The 19,574-nt window shown below is 46.2% G+C and overlaps 1 protein-coding gene across 4 annotated transcripts in view; it reads right to left on the bottom strand.

The window, feature by feature from the left end:
- The window catches only part of COL15A1 (collagen type XV alpha 1 chain), a 1,161,047-nt gene that overhangs the window by 937,471 nt on the left and 204,002 nt on the right, over positions 1–19,574 (bottom strand). The gene's annotated exons all lie outside the window — the stretch shown is intronic.

Here is a 19,574-nt window from a genome sequence, read left to right on the forward strand (position 1 = left end):
AAACACATGGGCCATGCACATGTATGACAGTGTTCACACCACCAAAAGACTGAAACACAGAAAAACACAGTAAAACAAACGCATAAAAATACTCTGTTGTAAAAAAGTAACAGTAAACAGCAAGTGCTAGTAAAAGGATGATAACAAAACAGGGTATTTGATTGAAACGTTTTTTGCAAAAAATGTATACTAAGCTGCTTTACCAAACGTCAAGGTATACCCATCTCTGCTGATTGTTACTGTGTTGGTCCCTTGGTGCAGGATTCTATATCCCTTTTGAGTTTCGCTATAGCCCACCAGGACTACTTTATTTACATGTGATTACCACTTGGAATGTTTTTCATTGGGAACATACACAAATGTTTTGCTTCCAAATATCCTGAGGTGCTTCTGGTTAGGCCTCTCGCAGTTCCATAGCTCACATGGAGTTTTATTTGTGGATTTACCTGGCGCTCTGTTTTAAAGATAGCAAGCTGTCATGATGACTTCTCCCCAATACGTTGTAGGTAGATTCGCATCGAACAACATACTTCTTCCACTTTCACAGAGAGTACGGTTCTTTCTCTCTGCAATGCCATTTTGTTCTTGGTTGTATAAAATGATAGTCTGGAACACGATTCCATCCATTTTTAAAATGGTTTGCACCTTACCACTTGTATATTCGGTTCCATTATCTGCATGCAGGGCTTTTAGCATTCTTCCAAATTTGTTAAACACTACAGCAATATATTCTTCAAGTTTCTGTGAAACTTCATCCTTACTGTGAAGCAGGTAGGCGACTGTATATCTGGAGTAGTCATCAATAAATGTGAGAAAATATCTCTTCTTGCTAGGAGTTTGAACACTCATTGGACTGCATATATCTGTATGTATTAGATCCAGAGGGTGTGCAGATCTAGTGGTGCTTATTTTAGGAAAGGATTTTCTGGATATTTTCCTTTTAAGACAGCTAGTGCACTACATCTTTTGACTACACTGGTTGATTTCAATACCATTTGCAAGTCGAGCTAGCTTCCTTACTGCTTCTGGGTCTCTGTGCCCAAGACGTCTGAACCATACGTGGATACAGTTCTTATGTCGATCATGTCTAGTACTGTATACTCTTTCTTTGCATTTTAGCTGATAAAGTTGATCTTGGATTTTTCCTTCAGCAAGAGTGTGATCCTTCTTTGAGATGATGCAGCTGTTATCTTTAAAAGTAACTACAGTGCTGTGCAAATTAATTGAGACAAAGCATTTTTTTTTTTAAGTAAAACCATAAATTGGTTACCAGTCAGCGATTCAAACCAGTTTTAACTGCTTTGAACAGGTGTGAGTGCCTGTTCAAAGCAGTTAAAACTGGTTTCAATCACTGACTGGTAACCAACTTACGATTTTACTTAAAAATTGTCCCAATTAAATTGCACAGCAGTGTATATTCCCATTTTGCGTGAACTTCTTTACTGACAGAAGATTGCTTTCAAGGCTGGGAACATAGAGAATATCCTTTATTGGGATCTTTCTGCTTTGTGCTGAGGAAACTCGACAGTGGAGGTAACCACCTTCTGAAGTCATATTGTGACCATTATCTAAGATGACATTTTCTGACTTGCTATCATTAAGGTCAGTGAAAAAATCCTTGTTGTTTGTCATATGACTGCTTGCACCAGAATCTATACACCATATATGCTTTGTAGATGGGCTTGTACTGGCATTAAATGCAGCTTCAACACATGCAGAATCATCATTTACACCTGTTTTAACCCTTTGATGACTGTTCTGCTTTTTAAGCTAACTCCTTCTTGTTTTCCAAATTCTGCAGTCTGCTTTAAGGTGTCCAGGCGCTTTACAGACAAAACAATCACGAGTTTCTCTTCAATTGTTCTTATACTTAGGGAAATCCTGTGTTTTAATGCTGTTTCTGCTCTGGATTCATTACTGCTGCTTACATGCTGCATTTTTATCTTGAATTTATCCACAAGTTTGTCTTTAACATACTCTAGTGTCAGCTCATCATCTGGCCGTACATCTAGTGCAGTCACGAGTGTGTCATAACTCTCTGGAAGACCACTTAATAGAAGTGCAGGAACATGAAAATCTTTAATTTTTTCTCCAATACCCCTGAGACACTCTACAATCTATAGGGTGTTTCTTATATGGCATAGTCCTGCATATTCTGTCCATCACTTAGCTTAGACTGATACAGCTTTCTCATGAGATAAAGCTTATTGCTGAGATTTAATCTTTCATGCACTTTCTGTAACTCACCCCACATTTCCTTTGCAGTTGCACACATATATGCACAATCTGATTATCCTCTACACTGAGGGAAATCGCGCTTTGTGCTTTCTGATCCTTCTCTAGCCAATCATTTGGTAATGGATGAGGTACATGTTCCTGAGTATATTTCCACGTACCTTCTCTTATGAGCAGCATCTTCACCTTGAATTTCCAGGATTGGAAGTTCTGGTTAGTGAGGTTTGGTACGGAGAACTTGACAGGATTGCTGCTAGTGGACATCTTCTCTGTTGCTCTGTGCTGCTTTTGCTCTGGGCTTCTGTTGCTGGTACTCTGGGGTTATGTGTCACTCTGGGTCCATAACCTGTTTTCAGCGGATTACTCACGATACTCCAAGTGTGTGACAACAGAGCTTCTTTATTCAGTAACGAACAGCAGCAATATACAGGGTGTACCATTTTTATGGATACACCTAAATAAAATGGGAACGGTTGGTGATATCAACTTCCTGTTTGTGGCACATTAGTATATGGGAGAGGGAAAATGTTTCAAGATGGGTGGTGACCATGATGGCCATTTTGAAGTTGGCCATTTTGGGTCCAACTTTATTTTTTAAAATGAGAAGAGGGTCATGTGACACATCAAACTTATTGAGAATGTCACAAGAAAAACAATGGTGTGCTAGGTTTTAAAGTAACTTTATTCTTTCCTGAGTTATTAACAAGTTTGTGACCACTTATAAAATGTGTTCAAAGTACTGCCCATTGTGTTGGATTGTCAATGCAACCCTCTCCTCCCACTCTTGACACAATGATAGCAACACCGCAGAAGAAATGCTAGCACAGGTTTCCAGTATCCATTGTTTCAGATGCTGCACATCTTGTATCTTCACAGCATAGACAATTGCCTACATATGACCCAAAGATAAAAGTCTAAGGGGGTCAGATTGGGAGACCTTGGTGGCCATTCAACTAGCCCACAATGACCAATACACTTTCCAGGAAACTGTTCCAAAATGGCCAACTTCAAAATAGCTGCTTTAGTCACAACTAGGGATGAGCGAGCATAATTGTGGGTACTCGGTACTCGGCGAGTAGTGAAGTACTTGCGGAACTCGGATCATAGCGAGTATTTCACTACTCACCTCGCACTACTCGGATTTCCCGCCCAGCATTTGCTAATCACAGTAGAGCTGCAGCCTTCTTGGTTGTGGGCGGCATTACTATGATTGGCTGGCCGCCCAGCATCATAGGCTATGAGTCATCATAGCCTGGCTCTATCTAAGCCCTGCCGCCACCATTTTCTGGACATTGCATGCAGAACACAGCTAGTGAACCAGCGGAGGAAAAGAGGAGCAAAACAATGATTGCAAAAACATCATTGTTTATTAAATATATTACAAAAAGTGCACATGATCTCCTTGATAAAGCGGCCTCATAGCGCCAAGAAACGCGCGTCGGGTGTCACTGCCAGACGCTCCCCCTCGCCTCCCCTCTCCTGTATGCTCGGGTAAGATTTTTGACCGCATTCAATTTGCTCTTTGTGATTACTGCTTGTGGGCACATCCACTCTTATGGCATTGTACTACTTCTGTGTATTTCATTTGGTAACGGAAATTTGGGTTACCTTTATATATCTTTCTGATTATATAACCAGTCCATTTATGCAGATTGATTTAAGCCCCTTAATTGTGGACATGTCAGCAATGTCCCACACAGGAGGATATTGATACCTTCTGGGTGGGTGAGGGGTGTCTTTTGGGTGTGTATTCATCTGTTTTATATTGACAACTTATTGTGATCATGTGCACTTTTTGTAATATATTTAATAAACAATGATGTTTTTGCAATCATCGTTTTGCTTGCTCCTCTTTTCCTCCGCTGGTTCATTGACTATTGGAGCAGATGTGGCTTTTACCCAGGGTGAACAAAATGGTTTTGGTATCATCCCTGGGTACCTCAGCCGTTTATATGGGATTCTTGTTAAGAACACAGCTAGTGTAGGGAGAGTGTGAGCAGCTGCTAGGGAGAGTTGTGTTTTTGGTGCAAATCATCCAGAAATCCTCTGTAAAACCCAAAAGCTCTTTTAAGAGCTGAAAGTATAAGGTCAGGGACTGAGTAGTGACAGTTTTTCCAGCTATTTTGGGGGCCTCATTTACCCCTGCAGGGCAGTTTTTTGTGCTGTCGCGGTGCTGTGTTCACAGCGAATAGGACGCACGCACAGTACTGCACAACTGACACGCAGCCAGTTCTGCTGTCTTGTATGGTGACTGTGGTGCGTAATCTCGCCTTAAACCTCAGGGCAATTTTTTTGTGCTGTTGCGGTGCTGTGTTCACAGCGAATAGGACGCACGCACGGTACTGCACAACTGACATGCAGCCAGCTCTGCTGTCTTGTATGGTGACTGGGGTGCGTAATCTCGCCTTAAACCTCAGGGCAGTTTTTTTGTGCTGTTGCGGTGCTGTGTTCACAGCGAATAGGATGCACGCACGGTACTAACCAACTGACACGCAGCCAGCACCGCTGTCTTGTGTGGTGACTGGGGTGCGTAATCTCGCCTTAAACCTCAGGGCAATTTTTTTGTGCTGTTGCAGTGCTGTGTTCACAGCGAATAGGACGCACGCACAGTACTGCACAACTGACATGCAGCCAGCACCACTGCCTGGTGTGGTAACTGGGGTGCGTAATCTCACCTTAAACCTCAGGGCAATTTTTTTGTACTGTTGCGGTGCTGTTTGTAAAACACAAAGCAGTACTAGGCTGTAGTGCTACCTTTCACAAAGCACTAACTGCTCCTTGTTCCCCAATATCTGCATCTGAACATTTGCAACTATGGCAGAAAAATCCAAAAAGGCTGTTGTGAAGGGACAGGGATGTGGACGTGGGGTTGTTATTGGTGCCCAACAAGGCAGAGAGTCTGAGAGACCGAAGAAGGTTGATGCATCTAGGTTCCCGGTCTTGAACATAAATGGGTCTGGAAGCCAGAAGAACAAGAGAAGATACTGTCTTGGATGGCTGACAAGGCCTCAACGAAATCTTCTAGCAGCACCCAATCGTTCCTTACAAAACAGTCTCCTGTCCATACAGAGAACGCTGGGTCATTCTATTTTCAACCTGTTTCTAGTTCATCACCCGGTCAGGAGTCACAGAAAACATTTGACCCCAACCTTGGTCACTCCGAGGATCTGTTAGATCTATTTCCTTTTGTTGCCTCTGGCCTCTCACCGTGCGACATTGAAGAGGAACCTGTTGAGGTATCGTCTGTTGATGATGGCCAAATATTTGAAACCCCACAGCCAGAAGGAAGCCACTTTCATCCACGTGATATACCGGGTGAAGAGGTGGAGGCTGATGGTGATGACACACAGTTGCCATCTGGCCAGTCGCCAATATCAACACGGAAGGAGGATGACATGGACGACGACGATGAGACCACCGATCCGACCTGGACCGTTGGCACGCATAGCCAGCACAGCAGGAAGAAGGTGGATACATAGCACCAAGAGCTACTGGTTTGAGCAGCGTGCGAAGTGTGTCAACTGTTGCCAAGAGCAATCCCTCTGTGCCCCAAGTCAAGGCAAGGGTGCGTTCAGCCGCTGTCTGGAAATTTTTTCCGATAGTCAATGTTGTCATCTGTAGCATCTGCCATACGAAGCTGAGCAGAGGCCAGGGCAAAGGCAACCAAAGCACCACCAGTATGCAGAAACACATGGTAGCCAAGCACCCTAGTCGGTGAGCTGAACAACAGGGTACCAAATCAGTGTCTGCGACTGCGGGTCAAACCACTGCCATGTCGCCTGTGAAACGTCCTTTCCAATCTGCTGGGCAGGAAGCAGGTGATCATCATACCTCTTGCTCACAAGCTGCGGTTGCACAGACACAGGCCACAACTGTTAGGCGCCGGGTTCCTGCAGCTGCACAGCGGGAATCCAGAGCCTTGCATCCTGCGGTCTCCCATTCTTCTCCGACCGCTCAGGAGCCTGCACAGCAATCTTGGCATCGCAGGCGCTCTGCTCAGACCAGCTCTGTAGGACTGGTTGTTGCTGACACCTCTGGGTCAGCATTAGCAGCGCAGGCTGCCCTGCGGCAAGCCACTCCAGTGGCTAAGTCCTCTCGTCACGCTACTGGGCATGTTCACGAGACGATCTCCCATTGGAGATCGGGAGTCACATGCTCTGGTCCTTCTCCTGATCTGATTGGTCCATCCCAGAGATCTGGAAGGTCCCGCACGGCTATAAAAGGTCCGCATGGCCGCTCGGCCATGCGCTAGTGTAGTCTCTAATTGCTACTGTGTGAATGAAGATGGATGCATGAACCTGCAAATGACTCATTAAGATCCCCTCCCTCTGACATTACGTGTGTGGATAGGGACTTAGCCTTAGAGTCAGCGCCAGTCAGTGGCATGCTACAAGCCAAAGTGCTCATCTCCAAAGAGCTAGCGTCCGACAGTGCGCCCCTCCTGGGCATTGTCGCACAGTGGCTGCGTCAGTTGCCACGCTGCAGTCAGCAGCACTTTTGGGCGTCCACGGTAGCGACGCCGCGCGCACGGTAGGTCTAGACGGACACCGACCCTGTTTCTTGTGCCCGAGTCCTGTGACCATATACTGTGCGTGCACACCGCTGAGACCTGTGAGGTCAACATGCTCGGCATTTGTTTATGCCTTAAGGCGACTCTCTGAATATAATAGAGTAAGCCCAGTGCACACCGGGTGACGTTCAACCCGTGTGCGATATACCGCCATATTGTGCGTCTGCCATTATATAGCAGCAGTTTATAACACCTCTGCACGGTGGACCCCGGGCGGCGAACGCACTTTCTATTATTTTATATTTAGTGCGTTCCGCCGTCCCTAGCAACAACAAGCTCATCCACTTGTTTGTCCCAGGAAAGCGTCCAATTGTCCGTGCCCCAGATGTATGAAAGGAGGCGTAAATACCAAGCCACGCACCCACAAGCACAAATACTGAACGCGCACATTGCCAAGTTGCTAGCCGTGGAGATGTTGCCATTTAGGCTTATGGGGACACAGTCTTTCTGTGATCTTTTGGCTGTGGCTGCCCCACGATACTCGGTTCCCAGCCGGCACTATTTTTCTCGCTGTGCCGTCCCCGCGTTTCACCAGCACGTCTTAAACAATCTAAAGCGTGCTCTCACCATCGCCGTAACCAGGTGGACAAGTACTTGTGACCAGGGACGATACATCTCTGTCACGGCACACTGGCTCAACCTGGTGGAGGGTGGGGCAAAGTATCAAACTGGACCATCACATATCCTACCCACGCCACGAATAGCGGGCCCAACCTCAATCAGGGTTTCCGCCTCATCATATAGGTCTAGTCTCCCCTCTTTCTCCTCCTCTTCCGCTTCGTCATCCTATGCTGAATTACCCTTCCCATCACTCCCAAGTTGGGAGCTGTGCAGCAGCGCATCGGCAAAGCAGCAACACGCTCTGCTGAAGCTGATCTGCTTAGGTGAAACACCACACACTGCAGCAGAGCTGTGGCAAGGACTAAAACAGACCAATCAGTGGCTCTCCCCACTGCAACTCCAACCTGGTCTGGTTGTCTGCGACAATGGGTGTAACCTGGTGGCGGCTTTAAAGCTTGGGAAGCTGGTACACGTGCCATGCATGGCTCACCTGCTGAACCTAGTGGTGCAGAAATTTCTAAAAACATACCGTTACTTGCCGTACCTACTTGAGAAGGTGCGACATATTTGCGCCCATTTCCACCATTCTTCAACCGTTGTTGCCGGTCTCGCAGCGCTTCAAAAGCAATTTAAATTTACCAAACCACAGACTCATTTGCGACCTGCCAACACGGTGGAACTCAACATATCATCATATGTTGACAAGGGTAAGTGAGCAGCAGAGGGCACTATCTGAATACCAGCTTAAACATGGCTGCACACTGAGACTCAGCCAAGACACGTAACAACTGTCAAGTGGGTGTGGATTGCTGATATTTGTGAGGTGCTTGATAACTTTGATCAATGTGATCAATGATCAGGCTTGTGATCAATGATCAGGCTATTATCAGCGTAACCATCCCTATGCTATGTCTGCTGAAAAAAATCGCTGCAGAATCAAGAAACGGAGTCTTTGTGTGCCCAGCAGCTGGGTAAGGAGCAAGATTTCGCAATGGGTGATCCTACCCAGCCCAACCAATATCATCAGTTAAGATTGAGGGATGAAGATGATGATGAAAATGAGGAGGGAGAGGAGGACTTCTTTTTCAGTGGTACCGAGGGGACACCTCATGCTACAGAGGGGAATCCCAACCCCTGCTTCATGTCTGTCCAGCATGGGTGGGCTGGAGAGGAGGAGGTGGAGGAGGAAAGTCAGTGTGAGGAGAGGATGGGTATTGTTCCTCCTTCTGGGGTCACAGAAGATTTGCCTCTTTGCAGCTTGGCACACATGTCACACTTCATATCTGACTGTCTGTGTCAAGACCCTTGCGTAATACACATTTTCAATAGCAATCTATACTGGTTGGTCATCTTTCTAGACCCGTGGTACAAGGACAAATTTACTTCGCTACTGTTGCAGTCACCAAGGGGTTTCACATTGGAATCCTTCAAGAAGGCCGTTGTCGATCATTTGATGGCAACAGCACCCTCAGACACCACTGCTAGCAGAGGTACCAGCTCTGTGCAACAGCATGAATTAATGGGGAGAGATACGCCAAGCAGGTCCAAAAGAGGTGGTGGTAAAATGTCCACAAACTGGGCCATCTTCAATAAACCGGCTCATCACCAAGGACCAGCTGGAACAGTAGCAATGTCAAGGAGGCAGAAGTTGAACAATATGGTCAACGACTATCTAATTGACCATACCTGCGTCCTTCCTGACGCTTCTGTACAGTTTAATTACAGGGTATCCAAGCTGCATAGTTGGCCAGACCTCTCCTTCTATGCCTTGGAGGTGCTGGCCTGCCCTGCTGCTAGTGTGATGTCAGAGCGTGCTTTCAGTGCCGCTGGGCCAATCATCATAGATACATGCACACGGTTGACTACAGAGAATGCAGACAGACTGACTGATAAAATTTAACAAGGACTGGTTTTCGCAACAGTATTTAGGCCCTCCAGATGACAGTATCCCAACCTAAAGTCACCCAAAACGTTTTTTTTTTAAATTGGTAATCACGTCCATCCCTTCCCATACCAGCCCCTTTTCTTCTTCTTACACGTTTTCAAATCTGGCTTCTGCCCCATGTACCTCATGGTCAAAAACAATAAGTTAAAAACAATGTAAGGTTAATTAATATTTCCCATTGGAAGCACTTGTGATGAGAGTGAGACCCTTCTTCCTTCATCAACCATGGTATCATGCCCCTTGGGCTAATTTTTGGATACACTATGGCTATGCCTGGACACTAGGCACTACAACCTCTATGCTACTTGTTCTAGCTTTGCCATAATTATATGGGCCTTCAGACCTGCCTTGCTTCCTTCATCAACTATGATACAGCCTCTTGAGCTAATTTTTGGAGACACTATGGCTATGCCTGGACACTGGGCACTGCAACCTCTATGCTAGTAGTCTTAGCTTCGTCATAATTGTTTGGCCCTTCAGACCTGCCTTGCTTCCTTCATCAACTATGATACAGCCCCTTGGGCTAATTTTTGGAGACACTATGGATATGCCTGGACACTGGGCACTGGAACTACCGTGCTAGTAGTCTACTTTCATAATTGTCTGGCTCTTGAGGCCTCCTTCCTGCATCAACCATGATACAGCCCCTAGGGCTAATGTTTTGAAGACACTATGTCTATGCCTACACATTGAACAGTGGCATTGGAACAACAAGGACAGTAGTCCAAGCTTTATTATTGTGAATCCCTTGTGGTGATGATGATGAAGGGTGGCTTCTTCCTACGTTAACCATCACACAGCCCCTAGGGCAGATCGCTCTCCTTACACCACTTACACACTTAGCTGTCAGAAGATCACCTCCATCATCACTCACTCTTACGGCACTTCTGATATATCATTCACTGGCACTGCTTAAGTGGCGTACGAGTTCCGCTCTGCTGGCAAAAAACCACAGGACTTCAAATAGTGTTTGTACATTCTAGTGAAGCAGTGGTGTAAAACCACTCGTGCAGCCCCTGACCAGGTGCCCCATGTTACATACATTTGTTTACAGCATATATTTTTTTAACACTTACTCATTTTTTAGCCTTTTCCTCAGCCCCCAGACCGCTTTGTAGGGTCCAGCAGACAATTACTCGCATTTTCCATTGACTATCATTGGACTCTCTAATCATACCGAATATCCGAGCATTATGGTATACTCGGTATGAGTATAGCGAGTCCGAATACTTCAGTACTCACTTATCCCTAGTCACCACCCATCTTAAACAGTTTTCCCCCTCCTATATACTAATGTGCCACAAACAGGAAGTTGATATCACCAACCATTCCCATTATATTTAAGTGTATCTAAATAAATGGCCCACCCAGTATAATAAGCTTAACAGATCAGGAATAAATCATTTGTGCATATCTCTCTGTGCAGTATCTACAGCAGGCTGCTTCTTTCATACACAGACACAGGAAAAACAGGAAATACAGTCACATGTTCTCCCTGTGTGAGCCTCTGGGATTTTTTTCTTTGTTCTAACTTTATAAACAGCATACAAATCTAGCAACTAAACACCCATAGATAGGAATGGAGCTGTTGCACCAAACATATTCCAACAAGTATCAAATATAGAAAAGTGAAAAGCTGACAGAAGTTATGAATTCTTTGTTCTGTCTAACTATATTAGCCGAAATACGTCAATCTCATTGACAAACTGAAATGAGAACCCATGGCTGAGACTGTGTTGAGGTGTTACCATTGAAGTTGGAAGTCATTGTCATTGTCAGATTTCCTAAAACCAGTTCAACCACTTCATATCCCCTGATTAGACTAAAACATCAGATCAGGTTTTTGACAATCTGAAAAGGCCTCAATATTGTTGCCAATTTAGTTTCATAGAATACATCCTGGCTCCAGTAATTGCTTTCAGAATAGTAAAACACAAAGGGTGTCACTTTGCTTCAGTAATATGAATGTCCCTTAGTCTGAAACATATCCAGCATTGATGGGATGAGGTTTAAATGGCTATGTGCAGTGTCACTGTTCAGCTTTGGGACAAGTGTATGGACATCCTATGTTGATCACCTCACCAATTGCAACAGCTCATGCCCTACAGATGGGGATTCTTAAAGGGAGATACCAGAATAAGTAAACAGAAGCTTGATCGTAAAACTATAAGGCCAGAGCTAACGGTATGATAAGACCGATGTTAGTCACATTAGGAAAATGGGTACAAAGAGCTGGGGTGCAAAAAATGGCAAGAAAACATGGGAGCTGGGGTGCAAAAAATGTCAAGAAAACATGGGAGCTGGGGTGCAAAAAATGTCAAGAAAACATGAAAGCTGGGGTACAAAAAATGGCAAGAAAACATGAGAGCTGGGGAGCCAAAAATGGTAAGAAAACATAGGAGCTGGGGTGCATAAAAATGGCAAGAAAACTTAGGGACTAATGATTTTACTTAAGTTTCTCTTTTGTTCATTCAATTTATATTTATATGTGTGTGTGTGTGTGTAATACCAAGTCCGAGGTTTAGTGATGAACAGGTGTCAGCCAGATACCCTCATTAATAAAATAGTACATAAAGAGTTAAATAAAAGACACACACACACAGGCACACACACGAAATCTGCGTGAAACGCAATATCTGTTTTTAAATTTCTTTTTAAAAAATGCATAGGCTCCAGCGTAATTTTCATAACCAGATCAGGGAAAACTGATGGCTATGGGCTGATGTTAATATTTCTGGGAAGGAGTCAATAGCCATAATGGTTCCCAGGCTATTAATATCATCTTACAGATGTTTGCTTAGCCTTACTGGGGAACTCCAGAAAAAAATTGACATGGGGCCCCCTATAAAGTCGAACTAGCAAAGGATAGGCAGACAGCGGCAGGCTAATATTAATAGCCTGGGAAGGGGCCATGGATATGGGCACCCCCCAGGCTAAAAACATCAGCTCTCAGCCACCCCAGAAATGGTTCACCTTATAGATGTGCCAATTCTGACACTTAGCCTCGCTCTTCCCACTTGCCCTGTAGCGGTGGCAAGTGGGGTAATATTTGTGGAGTTGATGTCACCTTTGTATTGTCCGGTGACATCATGCCCACAGATTAATAATGGAGAGGCATCTATATGTCTATGCATCCATTACTAATGTTATAGTTGTATGGTAAATAAAGACGCAGCCAGAATAAAGTTCTTTATTTGAAATAATCACACAGACTCCTTTATTGAATCTTAATTTAACATAATTACTGCATCACCTAATCCCTGACTTCCTTGTCTCCTGCAACAAAAATAAAATAATAAACAAACATATAATACTCCCTGTCCTACGTAGTCCATTTACCGATTGTCCCACGACAATCTCACAAGTATAACAGTCACATCGTGAGATGTGACTGCTCTACCCGGCCTCCGGTGATACACTATGGGAGGGATCACCTCCTGTCAGTGTATCACTGCGCTGCCGTGAGAGTTCACCAGAGTTCATTAGCTCCGGTGCTCTCACGGCACTACTGCTGAGTGAGAACTTTCTGCCATGCTGCGGAAAAAAACGCTGCAAATAAGGACGGAAATTTCCGCAGCATGTGCACAACAATTCAGTAATGCCATTGATTAACATTGCTTAAGCAATCACTTGCATTTGGGTGTGCCACTTATACATTCTAACCCTACAACAGGCAGTGACATTACAGTAATGTAAGAATATTAGGATACAACATCAGCAATTGTCTGTACTTGTGATTTTTTCTGCAAGTAGTGTGTTATAGGAAATAGCAAAAATAAAAAAAATTGTGATAAAAAACTGAAAGCGAAAACTTTCATACTGTATGAGTGTGGGCCATAGGTGGGCATTATTTTAAACCTATGTAGAATATACAGAATGGGTTTCCGCAGGCTGGCTAAGTGACTGGGCAACCGAGTGTCGTGTGTCTGGCAGGACCTTGGACAGAAGATGAAGGCAGTTTTTCACCTTTTCTAACTAGATGATATTTGTCTCTGCAACAAGGACAGGTTTTCCCTGTTACTGGGGCTGCTCTGCAATATTTTTTAAAATGAATAAAGCTACGATTGTCAAATTTAATCACATCCCATCTAAATTAGTTTTTAAACTTTTAGAATATGTGCATATGTTGCAGATTTGTTGTGTTTCAGCAGCGTTTTTTCTGTGTGGAAGTGCTCTAGGCTGGTTTCACATTAGCGTTTGTGTGCGCAGCGTTTGATCCGCATAGATCTGCATGCGTCATGCGTACATATATTTAGCATGGTGTATGCAGGGACATGCGTTTGCATGCTCTGTTTCGCGGTGTGCGGTGGTGTCTGTCAAACGCAACATGTTGCATTTTTTGAGGCATCTAAAATCCGTCAAAAATACGCAGGCATGCACATGCAGATGAGTGCACATTACTGTCTATGGGAACGCATTGGTACGCAAGGACATGAGTACTCATGCATTTTTCAAAATATATATAGAAATCCCATGCGATATGCCCATTTTTGTCTGTTGTCATATTGAACGCATGCGTAAAAACAACGCAAACACATGCAAAAACGCATACAAACGCATGCACACGCAGCGTTTTTTTTCCGTCATGCGTAAGATGATGCACATAAAAACGCTGCGTAAACATGCGTTTTGCATGTGTGGCGCCCCTGAGGCTCAGTCGCCACAGAGGTACTGCACCTTCTCCTAAGGTGTAGTGCCCCACCAACTAGGTAAGTTGGGAACTCCTTTCCACACTCCAACACCTGCACCCCACACACAGGATAGTTCAGCACTGACCACATTGCGGCTCCATGCTTAGAGGGTAGCAGAGCACCTTTCTTGGTTCCTTGCTTCGTAACACGAGATGTGCTGGGAGGTGGGTGGAGTTGAGATATATAAAAGGTTGGGAAGGTTTAGAATTAGAGGTGAGTCTGGAGGTTCAGTCTGACATTGGGTCAGAGAGGAAGGAGGCCGCTCGGGAGGAGTGGGGATCCCTGAAAGGAGGGATGGAGGAAGGAGTGCTGCAGCTGCCTCAGTGATCTGAGCCAGCGAGCACGGGAAAGGAACAGAAGGAGAAAGACGTAGAACTGCAACCTAAGCTTCCATAAGAGAGTGAAGGAACAGCGCGGAACGAAGGAGAAGGAGAACAGAGAGGAGTTGTGGGTTGGAAGAGGAACCCTGCCTATAGGTTCTCAGCGCAAGGCCGGTGCCTGGGCCCCGAGGTTGTATGGACACTTATGGTTCTGCAGCAGACACCGGTGGAGTAGTTGGCTGTAAATGCACTACTCCCATCTAAGACTTGGGGCACAACAGCAACTGAATAGAGAGCCAGGACTCCGGAGAAGGGAGTCCCCGAGAGAGGCTACAGCTGTCTGTCATACAAGTAGAGTTGTTAGGAACATCTGACAGGAGGAACGTCAGAGTACCACGGTACTGGAGCTCTTCACACTAAAAGGCGCAATAGAGGAGTCATTCAGGAAAGGTACATGTTGGCGGAGTGTTGGAGAGGAGAATCCTGACTTGCCCGGGAGGTTGATTGAGTCTCTGCCCCGGAGGACACGGCACAGAGGCAGGCACCAGTGTGTACCACATACTGTGAGTAAAGCTTTGGAACTGCAAGCCCTGGTGTCTTCCATTCCTTTGTGCGCTAACACTGTCAACACTGCTACATCTGGGTACCAACATTCCTCACACCACCTGCGCCTATACACTGCCCTGGGTTTACAGCTTCACCTGTGGGGAGCTACACCTTCTATGCTGCAACACACCATCAGCCCCAGAGGATCTGCATGCAGCGTTGGCTTAACATCTTGCTTGCCAAACACAACAGGTGGCGTCACGAACTATCACATAAACTATATCACAAACCACCATTGATTTGGGCGCCCAGGGCCAAGGACCGGGTCACAGCTGCCGTGACACATCCCCCTGACACCGGCCCGGTACTGAGTACCCCACAGCCCTGCGAGGGCGACCCACATGCGTTTTTGCTTGCGTATGCACATGCGGATGATACGATGTGGACTCAAACGCTAATGTGAACCTAGCCTAACTAATTGTTAATCCAAAAGAATTCAAATAAAAACTAACACTCTGGAAGCTGGAAATTACTGTACTTCTTATAGGGTTATATGCAGTGACATATGCATGTATTTTGCATCCATCACTTACTTCTATATTCTATTTTACAATCGAGAGGTACACTTAAACATCTAGAACTTTCCAGAAATAACAGTCACATCTGACTTTCCGAAATACAAATTGTCAGAGACACCGCACTGCACTTGCTCATAGAGCCAGTGCGCGTGTCCTGAGTACAGAAGCAGTGCTAAGAGTTACCTGGGGAACAGGGCAGCAGAGGTGACCAGGCGTGCTTCAACTATTAGTGTCAGGGTCCAGTCAGCGCTGGAAAGTAAAGAGGCACGGGACCTGCGGACACTGAAAATGAACAAGCTTGCACGGGACCTATGGTCATGTGACTGCAAGGGGGCGTGGCTTAGCGTCCTGCTTTCAGATATGACAGTACATCATACAGCAACTCAGAGTCAGGCAAAACGGAGGGGCAACAGTACGGGCAAACGAAGTACAGGAGGGACAAACAGACGGGAGGTCAGACAAAGCCAAAGGTCATACACAGGATCACAGTACAGTACCAGGGATGAGACAGAGCGGATAATCAGGGCCAAGCAGAGATCAAAACCAAACAGACATATAAGGTACCAGGCAGAATCCAAAGCGATATCCAGGGAACAGACCGAGTCATACACAGAGAATCAAGTAACCAGAACACAGCACTAACACACTCAGGGGTCACCACACAATGCCAAGGGCGAAAGTATAACTGACAGGGATGGGAGCGTCCTGAGGCTATAAGAAGCCTCCCCCAGAACCAGGGAGAGGCCACAATCATAGCCCCAGGTGTGCAGGTAAGCCTGCACCGGGATCACAACCTTTAACCCCAGAAATGCCAGTCATCAGCACTGGTTCCAGACATTAACCCCACGTGTGCGAGTCAAACCCGCACTGAGATCATGACAGTACCCCCCTCTCAACGGGGGGCCTCTGGACCCCCAGGCTTGCCCGGGTACTTAGCATGGAAAGCCCGTACCAGGCGATCAGCATGCATCAACCGGGCCGGTACCCAGGATCTGTCCTCCGGTCCATACCCCTTCCAATGAACCAGGTACTGTACCGACCGCCGTACCAACCTGGAATCTACGATATGACCAACCTCGTACTCCACCTGCCCCTCGACCAAAACAGGAGAAGCAGCAGACTCGGAGTCTCCCCGGACTGCTTCAAAAGGTTTCAGTAGAGATTTGTGGAAGACGTTAGGGATCTTGAAATAGGGTGGAAGGCACAGCCTATACGCCACTGGATTGATTTTTTCCACAATCTTGTACGGGCCAATGAATTTGGGGCCCAACTTGGCTGACGGAATCTTTAACTTAATGTTTCGCGTGGAGAGCCAAACTTTCTCTCCCACCCGAAACATGGGACCAGGTGTTCGTTTCCTGTCCGCGAAAAACTTATACCTGCCTTGAGACCTGGATATACACCGCTGGACTTCTGCCAATGTATCTTTTAACCGCTGAACAGAGTCCTCAGCCCCGGGGCACCCCGAATCCAGATGAGAAAACTCACCAAAATGAGGACTGAACCCATAGTTAATCAAGAAAGGGGACCTACCAGTGGATTGACTCACCCGACTATTGAAGGCAAATTCAGCCAACGGCAGTGCATCGCACCAGTCACTCTGTCTAGCAGAGGTTAGACACCTGAGGATCTGTTCCAAGGACTGGTTAGTGCGCTCCGTCTGCCCATTGCTCTCAGGATGGTATGCAGACGAAAAGGACAGAGACATACCTAATTTTTTGCAGAAAGCATGCCAAAACTTAGCCACAAACTGCACACCACGATCAGACACCACATTCAGGGGTACCCCATGCAACCGGATCACATGCTGCACAAACAACCTGGACAACGTCTCAGCTGACGGTAGTGCGGACAGGGGTACGAAATGAGCCTGCTTAGAAAACCTGTCCACCACTACCCATACCACTGTATTACCCTTAGATGGAGGGAGATTGGTAACAAAATCCATGGATAAGTGAGTCCATGGCCTTTCGGGCACTGCCAAGGGTATCAGCTCCCCTGCCGGCCGGCTATGAGAGCTTTTAGAACGAGCGCAGACCCCACAACCAGCAATGAATTTTTTTATGTCCGAACCAAGGGTAGGCCACCAAAAGATCCTAGCCACCGCCAGACGTGTGGCTGAAATACCAGGGTGAGCACTCAGCTTGGATTCATGGAACTCCTGCAAGAGTTTCAGGCGAAGTTGCTCTGGGACAAACAACTTTCCCTCCGGCTTGGCCGCCGAGGCCTGCGACTGGGCCCCCTGAATCTCCCGTTCAAATTCAGATGAGACCTCTGCTATCACAACCCCAGGGTGAAGAATGGAGGACGGTGGCTCAGGGGGCGACACCGGCTGAAAACTGCGTGATAAGGCGTCAGCCTTGACATTCTTAGACCCTGGACGAAATGTAATTGTAAACTGAAAAACGGGAAAAAAAAAGGGACCAACGGGCTTGTCTGGGCGTTAGTCTTTTAGCAGACTCAATGTACGACAAATTTTTGTGATCCGTGATCACCGTAACCGGGTGACTGACCCCCTCCAAAAAGTGCCTCCATTCTTCAAACGCCAATTTGACCGCAAGAAGCTCTCTATTGCCTACGTCGTAATTTCTTTCCGCAGCAGAGAACTTCTTGGAAAAGAAAGCACATGGCCTGAGGTTGGTTAGAGTGGCAGGCCCTTGGGACAACACCGCCCCCACCCCCACCTCAGAGGCGTCCACTTCCACGACGAATGGTTTGGACAGATCTGGCTGCACTAACACAGGAGCAGACATAAAACATTTTTTCAGCGTCGCAAAGGCCTCTTTTGCGAGCGAGGACCAATTTCTCACATCCGCACCTTAGCATGTTAGATCCGTGAGAGGTTTGACCACTTGCGAAAACCCCCGGATAAATTTGCGGTAATTGGCAAACCCCAAGAAGCGCTGAAGACCCTTAAGATCTCGGGGTTGCACCCAATCCGCATTGGCCTGCACCTTCTTGGGGTCCATGCGAAAACCCTCACCGGATACAATTAACCCCAAAAAGGACAACTCTTGTACACAGAATACACATTTTTCCAATTTGGCATACAAATGATTTTCTCTCAGCCTTTGGAGCACAGTTCGTACATGTTCCAAATGAGAATACTTGTCGGGGGAATATATATATATATATTTTCAAATAGTCCCTCGGTCGTGAGGAACGCGGTTTTCCATTCATCCCCCTCTCGGACCCTTATCAAATTATATGCCCCCCGAAGGTCCAGTTTAGAAAACCACTTTGCACCTGATAGTTGGTTACATAAATCGGGAATCAACGGAAGGGGGTACGTATTCCGTACAGTAATTTGATTAAGCTCCCGGAAGTCGAGACAGGGACGTAACCCGCCATCTTTTTTCTTTACAAAAAAGAAACCTGCCGCCACAGGTGAGACTGATGGACGTATGTGTCCTTTGCGCAGACTTTCAGTAATGTACTCCTTCATAGCCAAGCGCTCAGGACCGGACAAATTAAACAGATGGGCTTTGGGTAATTTAGCCCCTGGGACCAGCTCAATAGCGCAGTCAAAGGGTCTATGTGGCGGTAACATCTCAGCCTCGCTTTCGGAGAATACATCTTCGAAGTCCTTCAGGCATTCCGGAATACCTTCCAGCTCGACAGATGATCCAGACACAGATTTAACAGGTTCAACCAGCAGTGAGGATTTATCATATAACTCAAAATCATTAAACCCCCATTGTACAATCTCCCCCGTTTTCCAGTTAATAACTGGGTTATGGTGTTGTAACCAGGGCATGCCCAACACCAACCCTGCAGGTAGATTGTCCAGCACAAAACAACTTATGTTTTCCACATGAGTAGCGCCCACTCTGAGCGAAAACACATCAGACATAAAGCGAATTCCCTCCTTAGTGAGGGGAGATGAGTCAATGGCCATCACCTTGATCGGAACCTTGTCCCTATCTTGCAGTGTGTGACCAATTGGGAGTCAATAAGATTAATAGATGATCCGCAGTCCACGAAGGCTGTAGAGGAAAAAGAACTACCATCCACAAACAGTTCCACAGGCAGTACAACTTTAGAAAACGAGGAAAATGGTACCTGAGGGTCTGAGCAGCCTCCCCATTGACTACCCAGACCTAGTCGTTTCCCGCCGACCGGGTTTTT

The sequence above is a fragment of the Dendrobates tinctorius genome, unplaced genomic scaffold (assembly GCF_039654945.1).
Source record: "Dendrobates tinctorius isolate UK_male_01 unplaced genomic scaffold, ASM3965494v1 ptg000102l, whole genome shotgun sequence".
NCBI lineage: Eukaryota > Metazoa > Chordata > Amphibia > Anura > Dendrobatidae > Dendrobates > Dendrobates tinctorius.